This window comes from Sminthopsis crassicaudata, chromosome 1, assembly GCF_048593235.1.
Source record: "Sminthopsis crassicaudata isolate SCR6 chromosome 1, ASM4859323v1, whole genome shotgun sequence".
NCBI lineage: Eukaryota > Metazoa > Chordata > Mammalia > Dasyuromorphia > Dasyuridae > Sminthopsis > Sminthopsis crassicaudata.
Window position 1 is genome coordinate 369,929,144 of NC_133617.1, and position 22,877 is coordinate 369,952,020.

The 22,877-nt window shown below is 37.3% G+C and overlaps 1 protein-coding gene across 6 annotated transcripts in view; it reads right to left on the bottom strand.

The window, feature by feature from the left end:
• The window catches only part of ZBTB7C (zinc finger and BTB domain containing 7C), a 553,406-nt gene that overhangs the window by 308,798 nt on the left and 221,731 nt on the right, over positions 1–22,877 (bottom strand). For all 6 annotated transcript variants that reach the window (XM_074279336.1, XM_074279335.1, XM_074279330.1 and 3 more), the window contains one exon: positions 20,292–20,429. The gene's annotated coding sequence lies outside the window, so the exon portion shown is untranslated. The remainder of the gene's footprint in view (positions 1–20,291; positions 20,430–22,877) is intronic.

The window sequence follows — 22,877 nt, forward strand, 5'->3', positions numbered from 1 at the left end:
CTCTCTTCCTTTCAGTCTCTCCCTTCTCTTCCCTATTCTAAGTAACTCTCTACCACATGAGAGTTGTATAAAGAATGGAGGATCAGCAAAAGATTTAGGTATGAATCCTATATAGCAAAGAGTTATAAGAAGAGAACAGAGTGGGTAAAATCACTTATCTGTTTCACTGGGGGCACCCCAAATATGATCAAAGTGCTAAAAACTTCCCTTACCTAGAAGTCCTGGAAGCATAGGTAAAGCAAAGAGACCTACAAGATCATTTAGCCAAATTCCTTCATTTCAGAGATGTGGAACCAGAGGTTCAGAGATGGGAAGCAGTCTGCCCAATGTCAGGTGGTTACTGAGGAGCAGAGCCCCAGCTGGGTCAATTGATTCTCATTCTGGGACTCTTGTCACCCTATCACGTCTGGAAATAGAGTGTAGTGAGGCTGGTACTCATCTGGAATAAAGAAAGAACAATCAATAAGCAAGCTTTTTCTAAGGACCTACTATGTCCAGCCCTATTCTAGGCACCATGGGAAATTCAATAGAAAGAGAATAGTATTCCTCTTCACAATCTGTTCTCAAATCTAGCTCACAAATCAAGATTTAAAGCTATGAAGAAATGAGAAAGCCGCCGTGGATAACGTAGAAACAATTCTCAGATAACGTAATGCTGACACTGAGTGCTGTAGGGCTACTGAGGAGGAGGAGATCAAGCGTAGGCTCCAGTCATTGGCAAAAGCTTCATGCATCAACCTTTCAATAAGTATGAAAAATTTACCAGCTCATAAAAATGCCCCCCACACCCTCCTTCCCCTCAGGGGGTACACAGGTTGTAAAGTAAATGAAATGAGTATACTTCTACTTGCCCAAGATAAATCAGCACTAGGTAGACAGATATCTTTCTCCCCCATAAATCACAGTTCCTCATGTTCAGAGATGACGCTTCTAGCCGATTCCTATCTTGGTGTGTGGGTGGGGTACAAAGGATCAATGCTCAACCCACACTGTTGGGCACAAGATGTTACACCCTAGGGACCCGACGTGGAGTGTTTGGGGTTGTAAGGGCTATAATTTCACTACTATAGTGAATTCCCACACTTCTTCATCAATATAGATCATCATTTCCTTCATAGTTTATAGTCTCAGAGAATTGCATGAGGAAAATGATTTGTTCATTTCCATAGAACCAGTTTGTCCAGAGACAGAACTTGAATCCAAGTTTTTCTGACTCCAAAGAGGGCTCTCTTTGGAGGTAGCCTGTACAAGAGGAGTCTATTTTATCTGCCACTCTGGGTTCCTACCAACAGATTAATAGTGCTCAAAACACAACAGCAATAGTAGGTTCTATAGCCTTTCCATCTGTTGGAGAGAAGAGGTTGTGTCTAACTAAATGCCCTGTACCAGTCTGGATCCAGCAGCAACAATAACAATAACTAACAGCGGCAGCAGCAGCAGAGCAGCAACATCTCTCCAGAGTCCAACCTGGGCAATAAAAGGGTGGGGAGAAGGGAAGCAATAGTAAATTAAGGGAATGTCAGCCAAGGTGATATTCAAGTGAGACTCTGCAAAACTTTAACTATGGAAGAATAATAGTAGGAGAGCGACTTGTCTCAGCACCATTCAATCTGAACTCCATCAAAAAAAGGCAAGAACAATAAGCCGACAGTGATAGGAAGATGAGAACTGAGCATGTTAGCCTTTAAAAAATAATTACTCATGTAGAGTAAGTATATAACAGGCCCTAAGTATATAATTTTACACCAATGTTCCAAGGTCAGTCCTAAATGTAGATTTAATAAGCAAAGATAAAGGATCTTAAAAGATTTTCCTGCTACCACAGTGCCTGAAATTCCACCATTATGACCATTACTTTGTCTAGAAAGTCCCTGTTAAAATGCAAAGGACTGACACATTAACCTTTCAGCTTCTACTGAACACACTAGCAAGATTCATTAACAATGCTTTACAAATATGGCATTTCATAGCTTAAAAGCAAAATTTGCACTTAGGATTTCATTTGATCCTCCCAAAAGCCTTTGTGGGAGGTGGGACAGGTAATGCCACCCCCATTTTACAGAGAAGTTAAGTGACTTGCCCAGCAACAAGTGGTATGGATGCGTCTTTGGGTCTGCCAATTCCAGATCCAAACATTTGAATACCCTGTCATGCTCTCAATACATTAACTAATTTGTCACAGCCAAGAACCAAATGCTGAGGAACAGGTTCATAGAGCAGGCATATTTTAATGAGGAAAGGAGTCCTGAAAAGATTTCAGGCATGAGGTGTTACCCCAAAAGGCATTTCCAGGCAACCCAAGAAAGAACTGCTGCCTGTTAAGAGATAGTGGGGAGTGAAGGCAGCAGGAGGATTCCTGAATCTAAGCAAAAGAAAGAAACGAAAGTGGGGCAAAAAAACTGAACATCCCATTATAAAATGTTGACAACAACTTAGTCTCAGCTAAGAACTTGGGAGAGTGTGTCTCTGGAGGACAAAAAATGGTTTACCAAGAAAAACAAAAATTTAGCAAGCACTCACTATGTCAAGAATATAGTGTCAAAGCTGGGGAATATAAAAAGTTGCACCAATGTATGGTTCAAGCAATCATTCAACAAGCTTTTATAATGGTTCTAGTATGTGCCATGCACTGTGCTAGGCAGAAGAATGAGATGAAAAATAAAATATTCCCTTTCCTCAAGAAGTTTACATGCTATTAGGGAAAAGCATATATGCATAGATAAGTAAATACAAAATAAACGTGAAGTAATTTCTGGATCTTAGCTTAAGTTACTCACATAGTCAGTAGAGGACTTACAGATACTAATATAGACTTAAGACTTTTGGGCTATTGCTGCTGCCATTTGTCTCCTCAGGGATGCCATGTTCTCTAGCCTGTGGGCTTGAATCATGATACAGCTCCACTGGTCCTTACTCTGGCCTCAAATATTCCTGTCTTGGGATCAGAAAATCTCCTTCCATTCTCTTGCATTCTCACCCCAATTTCCTGTCTGTTTCTGCTTCTCCTTCCCCACCCTCACAGATCTTGACTTTTAATGTTTCTGACCACATACACCACTTGCTGTCTGATTCTTGAGTGATAATTTAAATTAAAATTCTTGCCTAGACTGTGGAGTAGACTCAAAGCTTGAGTGGCAATTCAGTAAAAAGAAAGGAAAGGGATTGATCCTATTTCCCTGACCCCACTTGTATAGGTGCTGAAGGTCTCAGGTATAAGCTAAGAAGATAAAGGAAAATCAGAGAAAAGGGACAAACATGGGGCCTGACTCCTGAAACTGACAGTCCAAGCAGAGCCAAAGATTAAAATGAAAGTAACCAGTCTGAAATTTATCTTTTTTTCTCCTTAGTCAAAAGGTACATTTATTTATGAGAAGAGATTGCAGACAAAATAAAGGGATAAACTAGGCACCAGGAGTGGTAAACATGAAATATATTTAGGAGAACATATAGTTAGCAAGAAAAGGGGTTTTAACAATTAACAATGGAAAAGACAAGTTCTCCAGTGGAACTCACAATTAATCAGAAAAAGGGGAATATGCCATAAGGTGTGAGTATGCCATTGACTGGCAGGGTAACTTCATAGGGGAATGTAGCAGACTAACTAGAATTAACTACATTAAGGAGAAAGACACCATTAAAGGGAAGACACTATGAGGAGTATGAGAGAGAAAGAGAAAGAGAGAGATTCAAAGACAGAGAGATAGAGACACAGTGACAGAAAGAACACGAACCTCATAATGGTTTAGTCCTGAAAAATAATTAGCAAAGATCTTCATCATAAGCACATTTTTATGAGCCAATGACAGTTTTTTATTTTATTTTTTAAATAATAGGGTTTTTTCCAAATACAAGAAAAGATAGTTTTCTTTTTTATGTTGAAATACATGTTAAATCCAATATATGTATACATATTTATATATCTTATTGCACAAGAAAATCAGATCAAGAAGAAAGAAAAAAAACTAAGAAAGAAAACACAATGCAAGCAAATAACAGAGAAAGTGAGAATGGTATGTTGGGTTCCACACTTTTTTCCCATGATTCTCTCTCTAGGTATAGATCATCACTGCACAAGTGGAACTGGTTTGAATCATTTCAATAATGAAGAGAGCCACGTCCATCAGAATTGATTGTTGTATAGTCTTGTTGTTGCCATGTATAATGATCTCCTGGTTATGTTCATTTCACTTAGTGTCAGTTCATGTGGGTCTCTCCAAGCCTCTCTGAAATCATCCTGCTGGTCATTTCTTACAGAACAATAATATTTCATAACAGTCATATACCATAACTTATTCAGCCATTCTCCAGTTGATGGGAATCCACTCAGTTTCCAGTTTCTTGCCACTACAAAAAGGGCTGCCATAAACATTTTTGCACATGTGGGTTCCTTTCCCTTCTTTAGGATCTCTTTGGGATATAATCCCAGTAGAAACACTGCTGGATCAAAGGGTATGCACAGTTTGACAACTTTCTGAATATAGTTCCAAATCACTCTCCAGAATGGCTGGATGTATTCACAATTCCACCAGCAATGTATCAATGTCCCAGTTTCCCCACATCCCCAACAACATTTGTCATTATCTTTTCCTGTCAATTTAGCCAATCTGAGAGATGTATAATGGTATCTCAGAGTTGTCTTAATTTGCATTTCTCTAATCAATAGTGATTGAGAGCACTTTTTCATGTGGCTACAGATAGTTTCAATTTCTTCATCAATAATTGTCTATTCATATCCTTTAACCATTTATCAATTGGAGAATGGCTCAAACTATTATAAATTTGAATCAATTCTCTAAATATTTTAAAAATTCACAAAGATTTTCAACATCTATCTTGCAAAACTTGGTGTTCCAATTTTTTCTCTCTCCCTCCCATCTCCCCTTTTCCCTATTCATCAAGTAATCCAATATAGGTTACACCTGATAAGTTCATTTTTAAAGGGAAAATATAACCTTAAGGGTTTCTCAGGGAAGGAGAAGTACCAGAGAAGAGTTTGGTAGCTCAGAGGGAAGGATCAAGGAGGGGCCAAGTGGAATCCACCTGGCTGACCAGGTCTCAGACCTATCTAAATACACATTAATCAATATCTCAGAGATTGTTTAAAGTTCTTCAGAGGTTAGAAGAATCAGTCTAAAGTTTAGACACAAATAGTAGCATAATAGGAGCAATGCCATGGATCAAAACCAAGTAGGAATCAGAGGAAAATGATAGTACACAAAGTCAAGGAATGAAATGGATTAGAAAAACTAGATGATCAAATAGAACCCAAATAACAAAGTGAAAATCAAAATAGGCAGTCAAAAAGTCCTGATGCATAAATTTTACCAGGAGTAGAGGGAAGGTAGGGCATACAGGATGGCAATAACAAGGACAATATAATATGCAAGTATACTTCCTGCTCTCTCAGGAACTTCTCTCAAGGCTTGAGGGCATTTCAATGATACCATGGAAAGAGTTCCAAAATTAAAGGGAGGAAAAATGAAGTTTGACTCTTTAGATTCTTATTCAGGTATATGCAGTCTCAATTGTAAAACGTTTTCTCATCTGTAAAATGGGGATAATAATAGCACCTCCCTCATTGGGTTGCTGTGAAGAACAAACAAGTTAACATATTAAATTGTCATTTTTGCTGTGTTATATTGTTGTTATTAGGGTGTCATTGTTATTAAGAAGTAAGAGGTAACAAATGAGTACTTGTAAGTGGATACACTTGAATTAAAGAAAGAATGAGATCAAGTAAAGGAGGCCTGATCCTAACAAAAGATCTGGAAAATAGAATGGATCTTCCTTATCACCAACATAGGAAAGGACTAATTAGATTCAAGTCTGCAAAGGACACTGGCCTGGACTATGCACAAAGCAAATTAAAAAGCAATTAACCTCAAACTAGAAAAGGTCTCTATCCCTAGATAGGGCAATCTGATGTGATCAACAAGAAGATCTAAAAAGAAAAAGAGACTGATTTAATCAAGTGAATATGGTATTTCCATTATTCCCAAGCACTCCACATGGGAGGCTATCCTGACATGGAACAGAAAAAAAAATCACAGGCACTCCATGTTGAGATAAGGTGATCATAAGTGAGAAACATCTTCCCATTAGGTGAGAAAGTTTTTATTGGAAATGGCAACCTTTCAGAAGCTCTTTGCCTGGGGGAGGAAAGAAGCCTGGAAAATGTCAGGTAGAGGGAAGGAAGCAACCAAAAAATTAAGTGGAAAAAATGAAGAAGCTTGTCAGTGGTATTAATTGTTATTGTTTAAATAACAGCTAAAATCCAAAATGCAGCTAATGACAATATAGGCCTGCTGAGTTAGATTTGAGAGAATGGCATAGCTAATATCAAACCCTGATAGACTATATCAAGCTAGGTTACACTATTATCACTGATTTTCCACTTTTAAAGACCAATAATTGCTAGTACTTCCAGTAAATGGACAACACCTATTCTAACCCAGGGAAGAGCCAATCTGTTTAGATTGTTCTTTGCAAGATTTACTATTAATTAGATTGACAAATGTCAACATCAACCTGGGTTTAGACTTCTGCTGCCCCATGAATACAATTATGTTATTCAGTTTAAATACCTGTGGAACCACATCACTGTGAAAGAACCAAGCCCAGGGGAGACATCTGAGAGACAGAGCAGCAATCCCCAGGAGTCACTTAATTCACAGGCCAGCTCTAATATAGAATTATTGTTATTGTTGCTATAATTATTATAATGTATCACCTCAATTGTACATAAATGAGACTGCATACTTCCCTTCCATCCATGCTCAGGAAAACAAAACCTACTTCTTCCATATAGGAACTGAAGAGGTGCCTAAAGAATTAAAGACTCCAAGCTGGACAGTCTTGAGTGGCTCAGCTCCAATGTCACAGACACAATCCTGGTATACAGGGGCTGAAAAATGGCTTTTCTGTGGGTTGGAAATCAGTTCCTAGAAAAAGCTGGCTGCAGGGGTTGGGATTAGGGGAGCTGGGGAGGGCTACTGCTGAATCACCATAGCAACGCTCTCCACAGCATCACCCTCTCCCCAGCCCTGGCCATCCCTCACCAACTGGTCTGCATACACATGGCTGACTGCCTTTTTCTGCGGAGGAGAGCCCTCCGTGGGTCTGTGCTGATGAGAGGGTGGGAGGGGAATGGAATGGAAGGGGAAACATAGAATAATGTTACTTTATCTTTGCATAGCATTTCTCAAAGTACTTTCACATATATTATCTTATTTAGTCTTCACAACCCCCTGCCTGGGAAGCAGGACAGGTATTATGGTTCTCCTTACTCCATATAGGGAGAAGGAGATGCACTGAGGGGCTAAAAGGTCTGCTATAAGCTTACCCAGAGTGACTGTCTAACTTTTCCAGGAGAAACAGACAATGGTTAGGGGATGGGGGTGGGGAAGATTGGAGAAGATTGGAGACATGCTGCTGCCATGTATTTCTGAAATCATTCAATGCAAAGAGCCCGCAAATTAGGGGAATGCCGCTGTCCCAGAGTGACATCCAAATTCAGGGGAATTTCTCATTTTGTAACAAGAGCCATGTGAGTGCCTGGTGCCCCAGGGGCTCTGAAATAGCTAGGACACTGAGGGAAAGGACAGCACTTCATTTTCCCAAAGCAAGAAATGTTTTCCCCTGGAACAAAGGCAAAATCTTGCTTTCTTCTTGTCTTGGAGTTCCAGGTTAATTAGTTTTAAAAATGGGAGTGATTGTTGTTAGACAGTGTGGGTGTTTCAAGTTGAATCAAGCCGATGGAGCAGTGTTCTCCCCCACAGCCAATTCGAGGCCTGACCTCGTGCATCTTGAGAAGCACAGATAATGCTGAGCAGAGAATCGCCAGGAAAAAAATAGGGGGGAAATATGGACCCTATTAAGAAAGAGGGGGAAAGTGGAGAAACAAGGAACTGGGCACCTTATAATGTAAACTATCCATGAAGATGAGAGATAGCTAAAACTATGACAGAAATACATTCCAGAATTCTTACTGGGTGCCATGAGATCTCTATTAATGTCACTCATCTTCCTAGAGTAGATAGTTCTCATTTTATGTAAGTGGACCATTCTGCAGATCTCCCCTGAAAGCAATTTTTATATAATGTGAATTTGCTGGGGGATGTGGGGAAGGGAGGGAAGCAGGAAGGAGGTCTCAGGCTTGTGAAAGGAGAGGGCTGGCACATGATTCAAGGACATGTGAGAGCAAGGGACAGAAAAACAAGAGCAAAAGGAGGAACAGTTGTGGGGGTCTGGCCAAGCCAAGAAGGAGGTAAGGGGGCAGACATGTGATGGACAGATAAAGATATAGATAGGAGAGGATGGGTGACAAGTTGAAGCATGGGGACTGAAAATGTAGTATCTGAGTGGGAAAAGAGGAAGATAGAGCCGCTTCCCAGTGTCTAATGGTCTTTCTGTGCCATGATTCTTCTGTTTTCACTTTAAGGATTTTTTTAAAGTTTTTTTTTTAATGGTAGTGGGGAGGCTAGGGAGCAAGGGACAAGAGCAGAAAAAGTGCTTACTTACTGTACAATGAGAGATGGATTTTTTTTTCGGAATTCTTTACTTAAAGTCCATTTGGTAATAATAATTTACATAAAGCAACAACTGTCTGTATATTTATTTATTTATTTATTTTTCCTGAGGCTGGGGTTAAGTGACTTGCCCAGGGTCACACAGCTAGGAAGTGTTAAGTGTCTGAGACCAGATTTGAACTCGGGTCCTCCTGAATTCAAGGCTGGTGCTCTATCCACTGCGCCACCTAGCTGCCCCAACTGTCTCTATATTTAAAAAGTGGCATCCTGGGGCTATGGAATGAGCACTGAGCTAAGAATGCCTGAAGGTCAGCCCAGCCAACTGGCCAGCTTTGTGACTGTGTTATGAAATCACTTAATCTCTTTGAAACTCAGTTTCCTCATTTGTAAAATGGAAATTCCATTTTAAATTGTAGCAACATAGGGCTCTGAGTCACCAGGATAGTGTCAATAAAAACATAAAACCTGCAGGATTCTTCCACAGATAACTTATTCCATGTTTATACCATCCTTGAATTCTTTTCCAACTTTTCCTTTCCTTATCCATATGTCACTTATACAGTAGTAACTCACTTACGTAGCATTTGTGGTTATCAAACCCCTAATCTGTAGGATATTAGAAAGTATTGGGAATATTGTTGTTGTTCACTCATTTCAGTCATGTCCAACTCTTTTCTTGGAAGAGATACTGGAGTGGTTTGCCATTTCCTTCTCATTTGACAGATGAGGAAATTAAGGCAAAATAGAGTTAAGTGAATTACCCAGGTCACATAGTAAGTGTCTAAGGCTGAATTTGAATTCAGGTCTTCCTGACTCCAAGCCTGGACAGGAGCTCTCTCCAGCTACCATTTAGCTGCCCAAGGCTACTCTGTGTCATCAACTAATCATTCAATCAAAAAGCATTTTTTTAAGGCCTTACTCCGTGGCATATCCTTAGATAAGCTTTGTGAATAAAAGAAAGGAAAAATAGTTCCTACCCTCAGATAGCTTCTAATTCTTTGGCCAGGTCTACTAGACTCAAAAGAATATGAGCTATCTCATTTGCAGCAAAAATTCTCAGCTCCTTCTTTCTCCCAACAAGACTTCCCATGGTTATAGAAATCTGATTCCAAGGAAAGAGACAGCAAATGTGAGGCCGATTTAATTTCCACTGGATATGTTGAGAGTTGAAAAGCCACATGGCAAAGTTACATTTGTTCCTATTCTCATGGACAGTATGGGGTAGGCAAACTGGAAATGCCTACATCCATCCTCATCCCAGGTCTGAAAACAAATCGTGCTCTGTGGTCATGCTTATAGAATCATAGAAAGAAGAGCAATCCTGAGGGGGGGCCTCTAGAGCTTTCTCTTTCCCTCCCTCTCTCCCTCCTTTCCTCCCTCCTTCTCTCTGTGTCTCTCTGTGTGTGTGTGTGTGTGTGTGTGTGTGTGTGTGCGCTCAGAGACACACACCTACCTCCTGGAAAGATGATTAGAAATATATGTAGCATGAACATGTTCCCTAGATGTCTCTGTGTGTTCACAATAATGTTTCTGGGCTTTTTTGTAGCTGATGTACGGCACATATTCAAGAAGGGAGTTGAGCAAGTCTGAATTGTGTCTCAGATCCAGATGAAGAGCTACATGTCTGATTTTGCCAGCTGTACTCATTCCCATGTCTCTGATGAGGACAATAGGCTCTAACAGGAGCTGAGGCAAATTTCTCTGGTTGACAAAAGCCTTAGAAAGTCTCCAGGCTTATGGTTTTATTTGTTGGACAATAATTCACATTCATATCATAGGAGTTTAATCCTAAAAGATGTAGAAAATAGACTGTGAGACTTGGGAATTAGAAGACCTGTTTTCCAATATATTAGTAGGCATTAAAATGCTTTGAAATTTTGGGTAGATCACTTAATCTCTCTCTTTAAAATAACAGCCTTTTATTTTCAAAATACATGCAAAGATAGTTTTCAACATTTATCTAGCAAAATCTTGTGTTATAGTTTTTTCCCTTCTTTCCCCCTATCCCCCTCCCCTGGACAGCAAATAACACAACATATGTTAAACATGTACTATTCTTCTATACACATTTCCACATTTATCATGCTGCCCACACACAAAAAATCAGATCAAAAAGGAAAAAAATGAGAAAAAAGCAAGAAAACAATAATAAAAAAGATAAAAATACTATGTTATGATCCACACTCAGTCCCCACAGTCTTTTCTCTGGGTATAGATGGCTTTCTCCATCATAAGTCTATTGGAATTGACCTGAATCACTTCCCTGCTGAGAAGAGCCATGTACAACATCACATAATCTGCATGAATTGTTGTTTCTATGTACAATGTTATCTTGGTTCTACTCATCTCACTTAGCATTAGTTCATGTAAGTCTCTCCAGGCCTCTCTGAAATAATTCTGCTGATCCTTTCTTATAGAACAATAATATTCTATAACATTTATATACCATAACTTATCCAGTCATTCCCCAACTGATGTGTTTCCACTTGGTTTCCAGTTTCTTGCCACTACAAAAAGAGCTACCATCAGCTCTTTCCCCTTTTTTTTAATGATCTCTTTGGGATACAGATCCAGTTAGAGACACTGCTAGATCAAAGGACACAGACAGTTTGATAGCTCTTTGGGTATAGTTCCAAATTACTCTCTGTAATGATTGGATCAATTCACAACTCCACCAACAATGTATTAGTGTCCTAGTTTTCCCACATCCCCTCCAACATTTATCATTATCTTTTCCTGTCAGCCAGTCTGAGAGGTATATGGTGATACCTCAGAGTTTCCTTAATTTGCATTTCTCTAATCAATAGTGATTTAGAGCTTTTTTCATATAATTAGAACTGGTTTTAATTTCTTCAACTGAAAATTTCTGTTCATATAAACCTAATTTGGTCACCTAATTTTAATCAGTCACCATTTTCTCTTATATATAGTCAGAGGATTACTACAAGATTATTTTGAGGCCCTATTAAAATAATGTATATAAAAATGCTTTCCAATTTTAAATTATACATACATATATATATGTGTATATGTATATACACACACACACACACATATATATATATATATATATATATATATATATATATGTATGTATAAAGTACATTAAATTATATAGTTAGGGACCACAGGCTCTTGGTCAAATAGCTCAAATAAATCAAAGAGATCATCTAGTACAACCTCTATGGTCAGGAGTGTGTTCATAAATGTTAACAACCAGCTCTCCAAAAATATTGCACAAGTGACACTTTTTTAAAGGTAATTTATATTATTAGCATTGTCTCTACCACTTTCTTAAGTACAGTCCACCAAGAAAACAATAAATCAATCTCTGGTTTATAGATTTGCCAGTTCTAAAGAGGTAAATGCTCACACTGAAAATTTAACAATCAGTTCTCATGAGCCAGTTCAAACTAGATCCTGCTGATTCTTGCCTGTACTATATAGTCTATATGACTATAATAGACATTGAGCCTTTGATTTTGTCATTAGGAAAACTCCCAAGTGAAGACAGCTCTGTTACCAATGCATCACATTTTCTTCTATTTATATTCTTAGTTGCCTAGAACACCAAGACCTTAAATGACTTGCTCTGGATCATGTATGATCAATATATGGCAATCCTCACACCCAGTTCTTCTTGGCTTCAAGCTAGCTTTCCATACATTACACCAAGCTTCCTCTCATGCTTACAATAAACTAAGGATATATATTTTTAAAGGTTTGTAGCATTCAATTGATATTTACTTTAACAGGATAACATAAATCTTGAGTTCTTAAAGACAATATTAGGATAGTGGAAATTCTGGCAGATTCTATAAAATTGTCAAGTATTCCAGGGATAGAATGACATCAGTCAATCAAATAAATTTTTTTCAGTTTATTTTACTTTAAATTTATGTACTATGCTATATACCATAACATAGTACAACAAAAAGATGATTGCCCATGAAACTGCAAATCTACTGTGTACAACTTATTATTCCTTTCAAATATATGACAAAATTATCATATAAATCTCTCTTTTTTCTTCCTTATTCCCTTCAGTCCTACAGATGGCTACCATTAAACACAATAGGCATGTGTATATATATGTATGTATATAGTATGTATATTATATGTATATATATTTATATACATTTATTTTATACATACTTCTACTTACCAGCTCTTTCTCTGGAGGCAGATTGCATCTTTCTTCATATATCCTTTACAGTCAATTTGGGTATTTACAATAGTCAAAATATAAGTTTTAATTGAAAGCCATTCTTAAAATCATATTTTTGTAACTATATGCAATGTTTTATTGGTTCTTCTCATTTCACTTTTCATTATTTCATGCCATGATCTTTCCATGTTTCTCTAAGATCACTGAGCTCATCATTTCTCACAGTTTAGTAGTATTCCATCACGATCATATATCACAACTGGTTCAGCCATTTCCTGATTTATGGACATCCCTGAAATTTCCAATTCTTTGCCACTACAAAGAAAGCTGCTATGAATATTTTGGAATATATAGATTCTTTTCCTTTTCCACTAATCATCTTGGGAAATAGATCTAATAATGATATTGCTGGATCAAAGGATATAGGTAGTTTAATAATTCAAGGATATAGATAGTTTAATAATTCTATGAGAAAATTAAAAATTGCTTTCCAAAATGGTTGGATCAGTTGAATTTATGTTAAAGAAAAGAGTAGGGGTAATAATCATGATCTCAAAGTTAAAATTAAAATATATGTAATCAAAAGAGAAAAATAGGAAACTACACCATATGTCAGCCACATTAATCAATATTGTTTTAAACTATTTAAAATAACTAGATAGCACAAGGTTGGAATATTACTGTGGTGTAAGACATGATGAATTGGTAGTGTGAGAAAAATATGGAAAGACTTGAACTTAAAAAAGAAGATGTTATCCACCTTCAGAGAAACAGAAGGCAAACAAGCATGGTATGGTCTTATATACATGCATATAAATGTATATATGTGTATGATTATAGATATATGTGGATATATGTTTTTATGTATATATACATGTGTGTATATATGTGTATTTGCCTGTGTATGTTTGTGCTTAATTGTAGCTTTCTTGGGGGGAAAGGGAGAAAGGGGAAAAATAAAGGGAAAAGGACATGGCAGAGAATAAAAGAAAACCTACAAGAAAGCAAAGATGAACAGCTCTGAATACATGTAGTATTTATTATATAGACTTTCTTAAAATGGAAATTTATTGCTTTATTTTTCATCTTCTGTTTTGCTGTGCACATGGTAATGTTCTTTTTTTCTTTTTCCATTTTGTATTTTAGTTTAAAATAAATAATTTTTAAATAGTAAAGGAAGGAGGTTTAGCAATACCAGATCTTAAATTATGTTTTAAGGCAGTAATTATCAGAAGTATTTGGTACTGGCTAAGAAATAGAAAGAAATATCAATGGAACAGAGTAGACATACAAATTATAGCAGCAAATATACATAATAACCTTGTATTTGACAAATGTAAAAACTAAATGTATATATTCACATATGTGTATATATTTATAGGATACATATGGATATTTATATGCAGGGCAGCTAGGTGGTACGGTGGATAGAGCACCAGATCTGGAGACAGGAAGACCTGAATGAATGGCAAATTACTCCAATATCTTTGCCAAGAAAGCAACAAATGGGATCCTAAAGAGATGGATACAATTGAAACAAGTAAACAACAAAAATGTGTATATGCCTAGATATTTCTACCTATATAAATACCTCCCCTTTTGAAATATAAGTTCCAAAACTTAAGGCAAGGACTACTCATGTTTGTCTTTATATCCCCAAATCTGGAACATAGTAACTGGTGCTTAATAAATGCTTATTGATTGACTGCTTTATAAGAAAGCAAAAAAGAAAATGAGAAAAGAGTGGATTCTTTTCCACACCAATTAACCCTAGGTCAGAAAAATAAGACCACAGCAAATTAAAATATCAATAAAACTGAAAATATATTCTGTTAATATTTTCTTACTTGAGGTAGTAATTCTCATAGCTCCCAGAGCATTAGCATAATGAAAAGAGCAGTGGACTAATAGACAATAAGTCTGGTTTCTAGTCCAGGCTTAGCAATAAGGAAGTTGTGGGACCTTGGGACAAATTGGCTTCCCTTGTTGAGCCATTTTTCCTTTTAGATACAGCTAAAATATACACTGAAAATGATGAGATTCTTACTTTGACACCCAGTTATATTGGTAAATGGAGAGATACTGATAATAACTTGAAAGGCTGGGAAAGATGCTGGTGCACTAATAAGCTTATGGAATCCAGTTGCAATGTTGCAGGTCCATTCTGGATTGTACTAAGTAAATGTAGTATTAGGATGAAGCTAAAACTAGCCCTGAGACATGGGTGTCCTAGATTCACACAGAATCATCCAGTTAGGAAAATGTGAACTAACTGGCAAAGGTTGGTTGGAACCAATTAAGGTTAAAACACACAAACAAGCAAGCTCCTATGTCAAGAAATTCCTCCCAAGCCATGATTCCCCTGCATATAATGGAGTTTCTACCTTGAGGACGAGCCCAAAGAAATGATCAAGCCATTAGCCAGTGATGCATTAGAATTGTAACAGACTACTACAGGAACAGAAACTTCATAATTTTCTAGAGTTTTTTAAAGAAACAAATTGGTGCCATTTCCTATGCTGGGATTACCCTGCCTCTGCTTTTTTGGCTGATCCAAATCTTGTCAATCCATTATAATTCAGCCTTCTTCCATGAACCTTCCCCTGATCATTCCAGCCCATGGTCATTTTTCTCTTCTCTAACTTCTTTTGGTATTTATAGTCACTTTCCAAAAGGTTATCACTTCATCACATGCCATCACATACATTTGTTGCTCAGTCTTTTCTCAGTCTTGTCTGACTTTTTATGATCCCATTTGGGGTTTTCTTGGCAAGGAAACTGGAGTGGTTTGCCATTTCCTTCTCCAGCTCATTTTACAGATGAGGAAGCTGAGGCAACAGGGCTAGATGATTTGCTTAAGGTCACACAGCTAGTAAATGTCTGAGATCAGATTTGAACTTTGGAAAATGAGTATTCCTGACTTTAGGCTCAGCACTCTTATCTGCAGTGCCACCTAGCCACCTTGCTGCCAGGTAAATAGATAGATAGATATAAAGATAGACATAAGGACTGTACCTATGATTTCATTGATATACAAAACTCCTTGATGAGAAATTTTTTTTTTTTTTTTTATCAATACAGGTCAGGTCTACTAACTTCAAGGCCAGTTCTCTTTTGACTATATCATTCTGCCTCATATGTATGTATGTCTATATATGTATATATCTATAGTTGTATAATAAAAATATGTATATATTAATATGTGTGTATGGTTTTATATATGTATGCACATACATGAATATATATATATATATATATATATATGTATGTGTATGTAAACTAATCATTCAATCAACTATTACTTTTTAAACAGTCTACTAGGTGTTGGGCACTATGCTAAGCACAATGGAAACAAGTACAGCATTTTACATTCAAATAGGGGATATATCCCCCCAACACAAATACATGATAAATATAAAATGAATAAATGCAAAGATTTATAAGGCAATTTATGAAAAAGAGTACTAGCACTTGGGAGGTCAAGAAAGGCTTCATGCAGAAAATTATGCTTGAGCTGCATCTTAAAGGCTCTCTGAGACAAAGGAAGGAGAAGGTTTTCATCATGCAAAGGTGAATACAAAGGTAGAGAGAAGAGAGATGGAGAGTCCTTTGTAAAGAGGAAATGTTAGTCTAGCCAGACCTCAGAGTTCAGGCAGGGGATGATGTTCAATGACAGTGGGGAATAGAAGGGCCTGCCATGCTGTGGTCAATGGAATCATAAAGAGTCAGACACAGCTAAACACTGAACAACTACCACAACAAATTGTTGAGCTACTTTCAAGCTGAATGACAAGACACAACACACCATTAGCATTTTTTTTGTTGTTTTTTGGTGAGTTTTTGCATGAGGGAGCTGAAATAAATCATGTTTAAAGTCCCTTCCTTTTCTAAAACGCTATAATTTTCTGAAGCTCTGGACACGAAGGCTACATGAGTTCTTTTTCTTCACACCTTTACAGGTGAGTGAAATAGGCTGCCAAATGTACAGGTCTGTGGGGCATTTCTACTTTGGCTGAGATTAAGCAATTTCATGTCAGCTTCCATCTGGCTCTTGTCATAGCCAGGCATGCACCACTATCAGGCTCTTCCTTTCCCTTTCTTGGCCAGTATCCCTCTATCCCTAGCAATGGCAAAAAGCCTGTTAACTCCCCCAGTGTCAGAGGAGGTACCCCCCGTGGCAAGTTCTCCCAGATAATTCCGTTCATGAAACTAAACAGCAGGACTAAAATGTGGTCTGGCACCAATGGCTTTTAGCCCACAATTACACAACTGGAAATGCACTTAGTTCTAATAATCAAATATCTTTCTGAAACTAGACCTTCTTCCTCACAAATAGGGTAACCCATAAATTCTACACCTTGAAATAGTGAATTGTACTTTATGCTCCTTCTTTCTTTGAGGCCTCCCTACATGGAATCATTTAATATTTGGCAGCTCAAAGGTCTTTACTTATCTGGTTGCAATCTCCCATTTATGAAATGTTAGCTTCATACAGTTTCTAAAACACATCAGCCTTCTAAGCATCCAAGGATGCTTTTTAGAAAAGAGATTTTCCAAAAAAAGTCAGCAATTGGGAATAGGCTTAGGATCAAATATTTGGTGGCTCTAAATTCATATTCTCAACTCATCTAATTTTTTCTGAAGACCAACAAGGCAATTTTCCAGGCTAAAAATCCAACTAAACCACAATTTCTTCAAATAAACTCCACTTTCTGTCACCCACTCTTGACTCTCACCTGGACTATTGCAGTAGCCTCCTAATTGGTCTTCCTGTCTCATCTCATCCCACTGTAGTGCATCCACCCCATTCTCCATCAAAATGACTTTTCCTCAAGTTCTATGTCACTCTCCCACTCCACAAATTCCAGTTGGTCCCTATTTTTTCTTGGATCCAAAATAGATTCCTCTCTTTGGCATTGAACATACTTCACAACCTGACCTTATCTTGCCTTTCCAGCTTTATTACACACATACATCACTTCCCTACACTCCTTAGTTCAGCAAAACTAGCCTTCATTCTGTTCTTCACACATGACACTCAATCTTCCCATTTCCAAGTCCTTGAACTCTCTATCCCCTTGGTTCTCCAGATCATATGATGACAGATACAGAGATGCAAGCAACAAGAGAGGTCACTGAATTCAACTCCCTTATCTTTTAGCTAAAGAAACCGAGGCACTGAGAAGTTAAGTGATTTTCCAGGATCATACAACTAGTAGGTATCCAAAACAGGATTTTAACCCAAGTCTTCCTTAGGGCTCAAGAATCTTAGATTTTCTTCAAGACTCAACTCACAAGTCACCTTTTGAATTAGACTTTTCCTGGTCTCCCTTTTGTTATTATCTTCCATCCCCAGGTAATCATGTATCTGATTTGTGTGTATTGATATATAGGCACATATCCTCCCTATAAAAATCTAAGCTCTTCAAGATTAGAAATGATTTCTCTTTTATCTTTGTATCTTCACTTGCACTAGTACATAGTAGATACTTAATAAATACGTGTAGACTGATGCTTTTCAGTGAAGAAAACTAATTGACACAGACACAGAATTTATCATTCAACTTTGGACATGCATACCACAACCAAAACACAAATGAACAATCAACTCTTAAATTTTAGTTATGACTTCTTATGCTGATGGGGAATATAATAAAAGTTCTACTGCTTACTGGCTACATGACTATGGGCCTCAGTTTCCTTATCTGTTACTTTAAGGAGTTGGACAAGATCATTTTAAGGTTCTTCCCACTGCTACCACTCTAAATTCCCAATAGATCACATGGAAAGGATTCTCTAGATCTAGATAATCTAGATTTTGGAATGGAAGCTATCCTTTCCTCATTCTTGATAAAGCTGAGGTTCTGGTATCCCATGATGTCAATCAAAAGAAGGTAGCTAGGGGGAATAAATCATTATCACTCACAAGGTAAGTACATTTTTAATAACATGCTTTCTGATAAATTTATACTTATAAATTTTGCATTGTTTCTTTCTGGATCCTCTCCCCAGAAGTCAGTGGGTGGGTAGGTATTGAGGCAATGCAAACCTTTAAATATTAACTTAACTCAAAAATAACAATAATAACTGTTCTCATATAGAGCTTTAATGTTTGCAATGCACATTGTATATGTTATCTTTTTGATCCTCCCAACAATTATGCAAAAATAGGCATTATTACTATTATTCTGATTTTACAAATGAGGAAACAAATGGAGGTTGAGTAAAGTTCAGAGATTTGCCCAGCATCACTCAGCTGGTAAGTGCTGCCAAAATAATTTGAGAGTTAAATCTGTTTCCTTCCTTTTTCCCCACAAAAAACTATAAAACTGTTTCCAAAGCCAAATAGAAATAATTTCTAGTTACTCATTCTTATAGATTATTTGAGCTATCACTCCCTCCCATTACTTCAGTCACTTAGGAATGGGTTGTTAAATAAGACCTTCCCCAGCCTTGTCTTCTCATGTCCATTAAAATATAACAATTGATTTGAAAATTACCAGCCTGGTTTTAAATCCTATTCAAAAAACTTCTGCAGAGATATTTCTAAACCTACTTTTAAAAAATGAGATGTAGCCCCAGGTAGCAAAAAGCAAACTAGTCTTGGTGATCTTAGATCCAAGTCTGAGTCTTGGCTTTGATGTTTACTAGCTCTGATGTAATCCTGGATAAATCACTGAATTTTTCTGTCCTCCATATCCCTCTAAAATGAGATATAATGTTTATCCTACCTAGTTCAGGAGGCTGATGTGGAAATAGTACTACACTGTATCATTATAATATATAATTAATAACAATAATAATTATTATTATTTATATATAAATTGGCATAGTAATATTAATGATAAATAAACTAAAATGCTATTTATTATTAACATACAAATTGTGTTGGTAACAATAATTATGAACAAATTAACATAGTAAGCCATAAATAAATAAAATGCCATTGCAGGCTATTAAAAAATAAGCTCCTACACTTACCAAGACTTGACCTGGCAGATAGAATGAGAAATTCATCATCTTTTACAGAATGATAGACAACTCCTCATACCACAAATCAAAACTTTAAAAATATCCTGGGATAATTTTTTCCAACAAACAGTCCCAGAGACAGACCCTTATCTCAGACCAAACTATTGCCCAAAATTACCTGGACATATCATTGACCTGCAAAAACTTAAGAAAAATGTTATTAACAGATGTTGCTATAACAAGTATTCATAGTGGTATCAAATGAAGAGCTTTCACAATATAGAGTCCCACCAGGGGAGAGCAAAGTCATGAGGGAACAGAATGAAGTACTTTCTGTATTGTCCCCCTTGTCCCATGTGTCCATGAAGCTGTACCATGGTTACTGAAATGAGAAAAGATAAGTTTCCATCCTACTATTTCTACTTAATGATGAAAATTTTACGTTATCTCCCTTTACAATTATAGAATGTCAAATATATTTTGTTTCCTCACTATTTTTCTCTGAATCCCATCAGAAAAAAGAAGTTAAAATGATGATGACTGATAAAATTAGACAAATAGTCTGAACACTTTCCCCATTCCCCCAAAGAATCTCTGATCAATGTGATGAGATCACCACTCACCTTGATGAGATCACAGGGAACAGAATTCTGTTGGAGGTCTCCTCCCATGGAAGTAGATATTCGCCCTGACACCTTGCTGAGAGGATAGAGATGCTTCTTCCCAATGGTTCCCAGCAACTGAGACTGCCTCCAAGACAACTGGCAAATGCAAATCAGAATAAGATTGTTGGTAGCTGGGAAAACCATCTCCCGATCAGTTCTCAGAACAGGAAATGGAAAGGCAGAAAATAATAAGGGAGAATAATAAGAAGATAAGAATTTGAGATTCAGAGACCTCAAATCCCCTGTTTCCTTTGTGATTCCCTAGTTGTTGTTCAGTAGTTCAGTTGTGTCTAATTCTTCTTGATCCCATTTGGGATTTTCTTGGCAAGGATATTGGAGTGTTGGCCATTTCCTCCTTCAGTTCATTTTACAGATGAGGAAACTGAGGCAAACAGGGTTGAGCCACTTGCCCAGGGTCACATGGCTAGTAAGTGTCTGAGGCTAGGTTTGAACTCAGGTAGATGAGTCAGCCAGACTCCTGGCTCAACACTCCAGGCATTATGGCGCCACCTAGCTGCCCCAACTCCTCCCATTACACCACAATGCTTCCTAACACCCTTCAAGAAGTTCTTGTCCTGTACGGATGGAGGCAGTTCCCAAATTACAAACGGATTGTGTTCTGAGAGCCCATTTTAAAGCTGTTGATTTGGAATTCAGGACACATTTTCTCATAGAAACAAGGTTATAAGAGGTCAAGTTCCTAGGCAAGCTCACAAAGGCCAATTCAATTCAATTCAATTTGACAAATAATTATCTGAAGTATCCTCTGAGTGCAGGACTTCAAGCTAGGTGCTGGGAATGTGAAAAGGAAATAATAAGAAGAACAGTAATGATGAAGAAGAGGAGGAGGGAGAAGAAGCACTTACAGAGTACCTAGCATGCCAAAGCACTATGCTCAGCATTTTATAAATATTATTTTATTTGATCCTCACAGCAAGCCTGGGAGGTTCTATTATTTTCCCCAAATAAAACACAAACTCTGCCCTCAAAGAGGATGCAATTTTTATTGCCCAGATGTGGCTACTGCCTCTATCAGTTCAAACAACAATCTTGATACTGTGATTTGGTCACATAGTTGAGTAAGGTTTGGCTCCAGTGGGAAAACAGTGGCCCTAAAAACCAAGAAGACTTTGGTTTCGAATCCCACCTATGATCCTCACTAGAAACCCATGTAAACTGGAACAAGTCATGTAATTGCTCTGAGCTTCATTTTCCTACTCTGTAAAGAGAAGGAACTGGGTCAGCTGAAAAAGAACCTTGATGTATTTAAATTCCTAGAGTTCTTGATATTGTACTATTATAGCATTAGCTGTACAGGAAAATATATTTCTCTGAGTCTTGGAACCATAGATTTTAATCTGGTAAGGATCCCAGATGCAACTATCTTGTTTGACATATGAGAAAATGGGTGCAGAGAGCTAATTGATATAAGCAGGATTTAAATTCAGGTCCCTCAGACTACAAGTTCAGCATTCTTTTTGATTCTTTCACATTGCTCTTCTCATTCCCTAGGGAGGTAAGTGAATATGTTTGCCATCCCAATTCCCCATACCACAGAGGCTCTAACTAATCAATCAACTCCAAGTATTTATTCAATGAAATGCAGTTGTTCAGTCATTTGCCAGGTCTGACTTCATGCCATTCAGGATTTTCTTGGCAAAAATATTGGAGTGGTTTGCCATTTCCTTCTTCAACTCGTTTTACAGATGAGGAAACTGAGGCAAATAGGATGAAGAGATTTGCTTAGAGTCACGTAGCCAGTAAATTGTCTGAGGATGCATTTGAACTAAGGAAATAGAGTCTTCTTCCAGACTTCAGGCAGAGCACTCTATCCTAATTGCTACCTAATTGTCCCATTCAATGCATACTGTGTGCCAATACTGTGCTAGTCAAGGCTTCCCAGCACTCACTTTGGCTAGACAGACTATCCTCAAAGCTGTTTTCCCCTTTCTCTACCTCCTCCTCAATCAGTCAGACTCATCATCTCCAGCTGTCTGATTATGAGGCTGCTTTTCAACACCGACATGTTTTTAGCCCACTCTTCTCTAAGTTGAAGTGAAGGTCATTTTCTCTAATTGGAAAGAATATTCATCATCGGGCAAGAGTTGCAAATGAGAAAAACAGTAATTTAATTTATGGAAAAGCACGTCTCTATTTATTATAAATAAATTAATAAATACCACAGCAGAGCTAAATGAACGGGTAATAAAGTGACTACAGATAGAGATATCACATAAACACATATAAAAGTTAAATGAAAATATTTCAAAATGTATCTTCTAATCCACAATTGACCTAAAATACTTTTTTAAATTGGAGGCGGGGCTTCATCAGTGCATAGTACATTGAGGTTGGAAAGGATCTTTGAAATCACTTAGTTCAATAGCCTCATTTTACAAATAAGGAAACTGAGGCTCAAATAAAGTCCAAAGTCACACTGCTCATTAGCAAATACTCAGGTATTTGCTGGTTCATTGATTTTTCCACTAGACTGCCCTGCCTCTAATAGCTTCTTTACATTCTCAAATGAAGAAAAAAATTGTG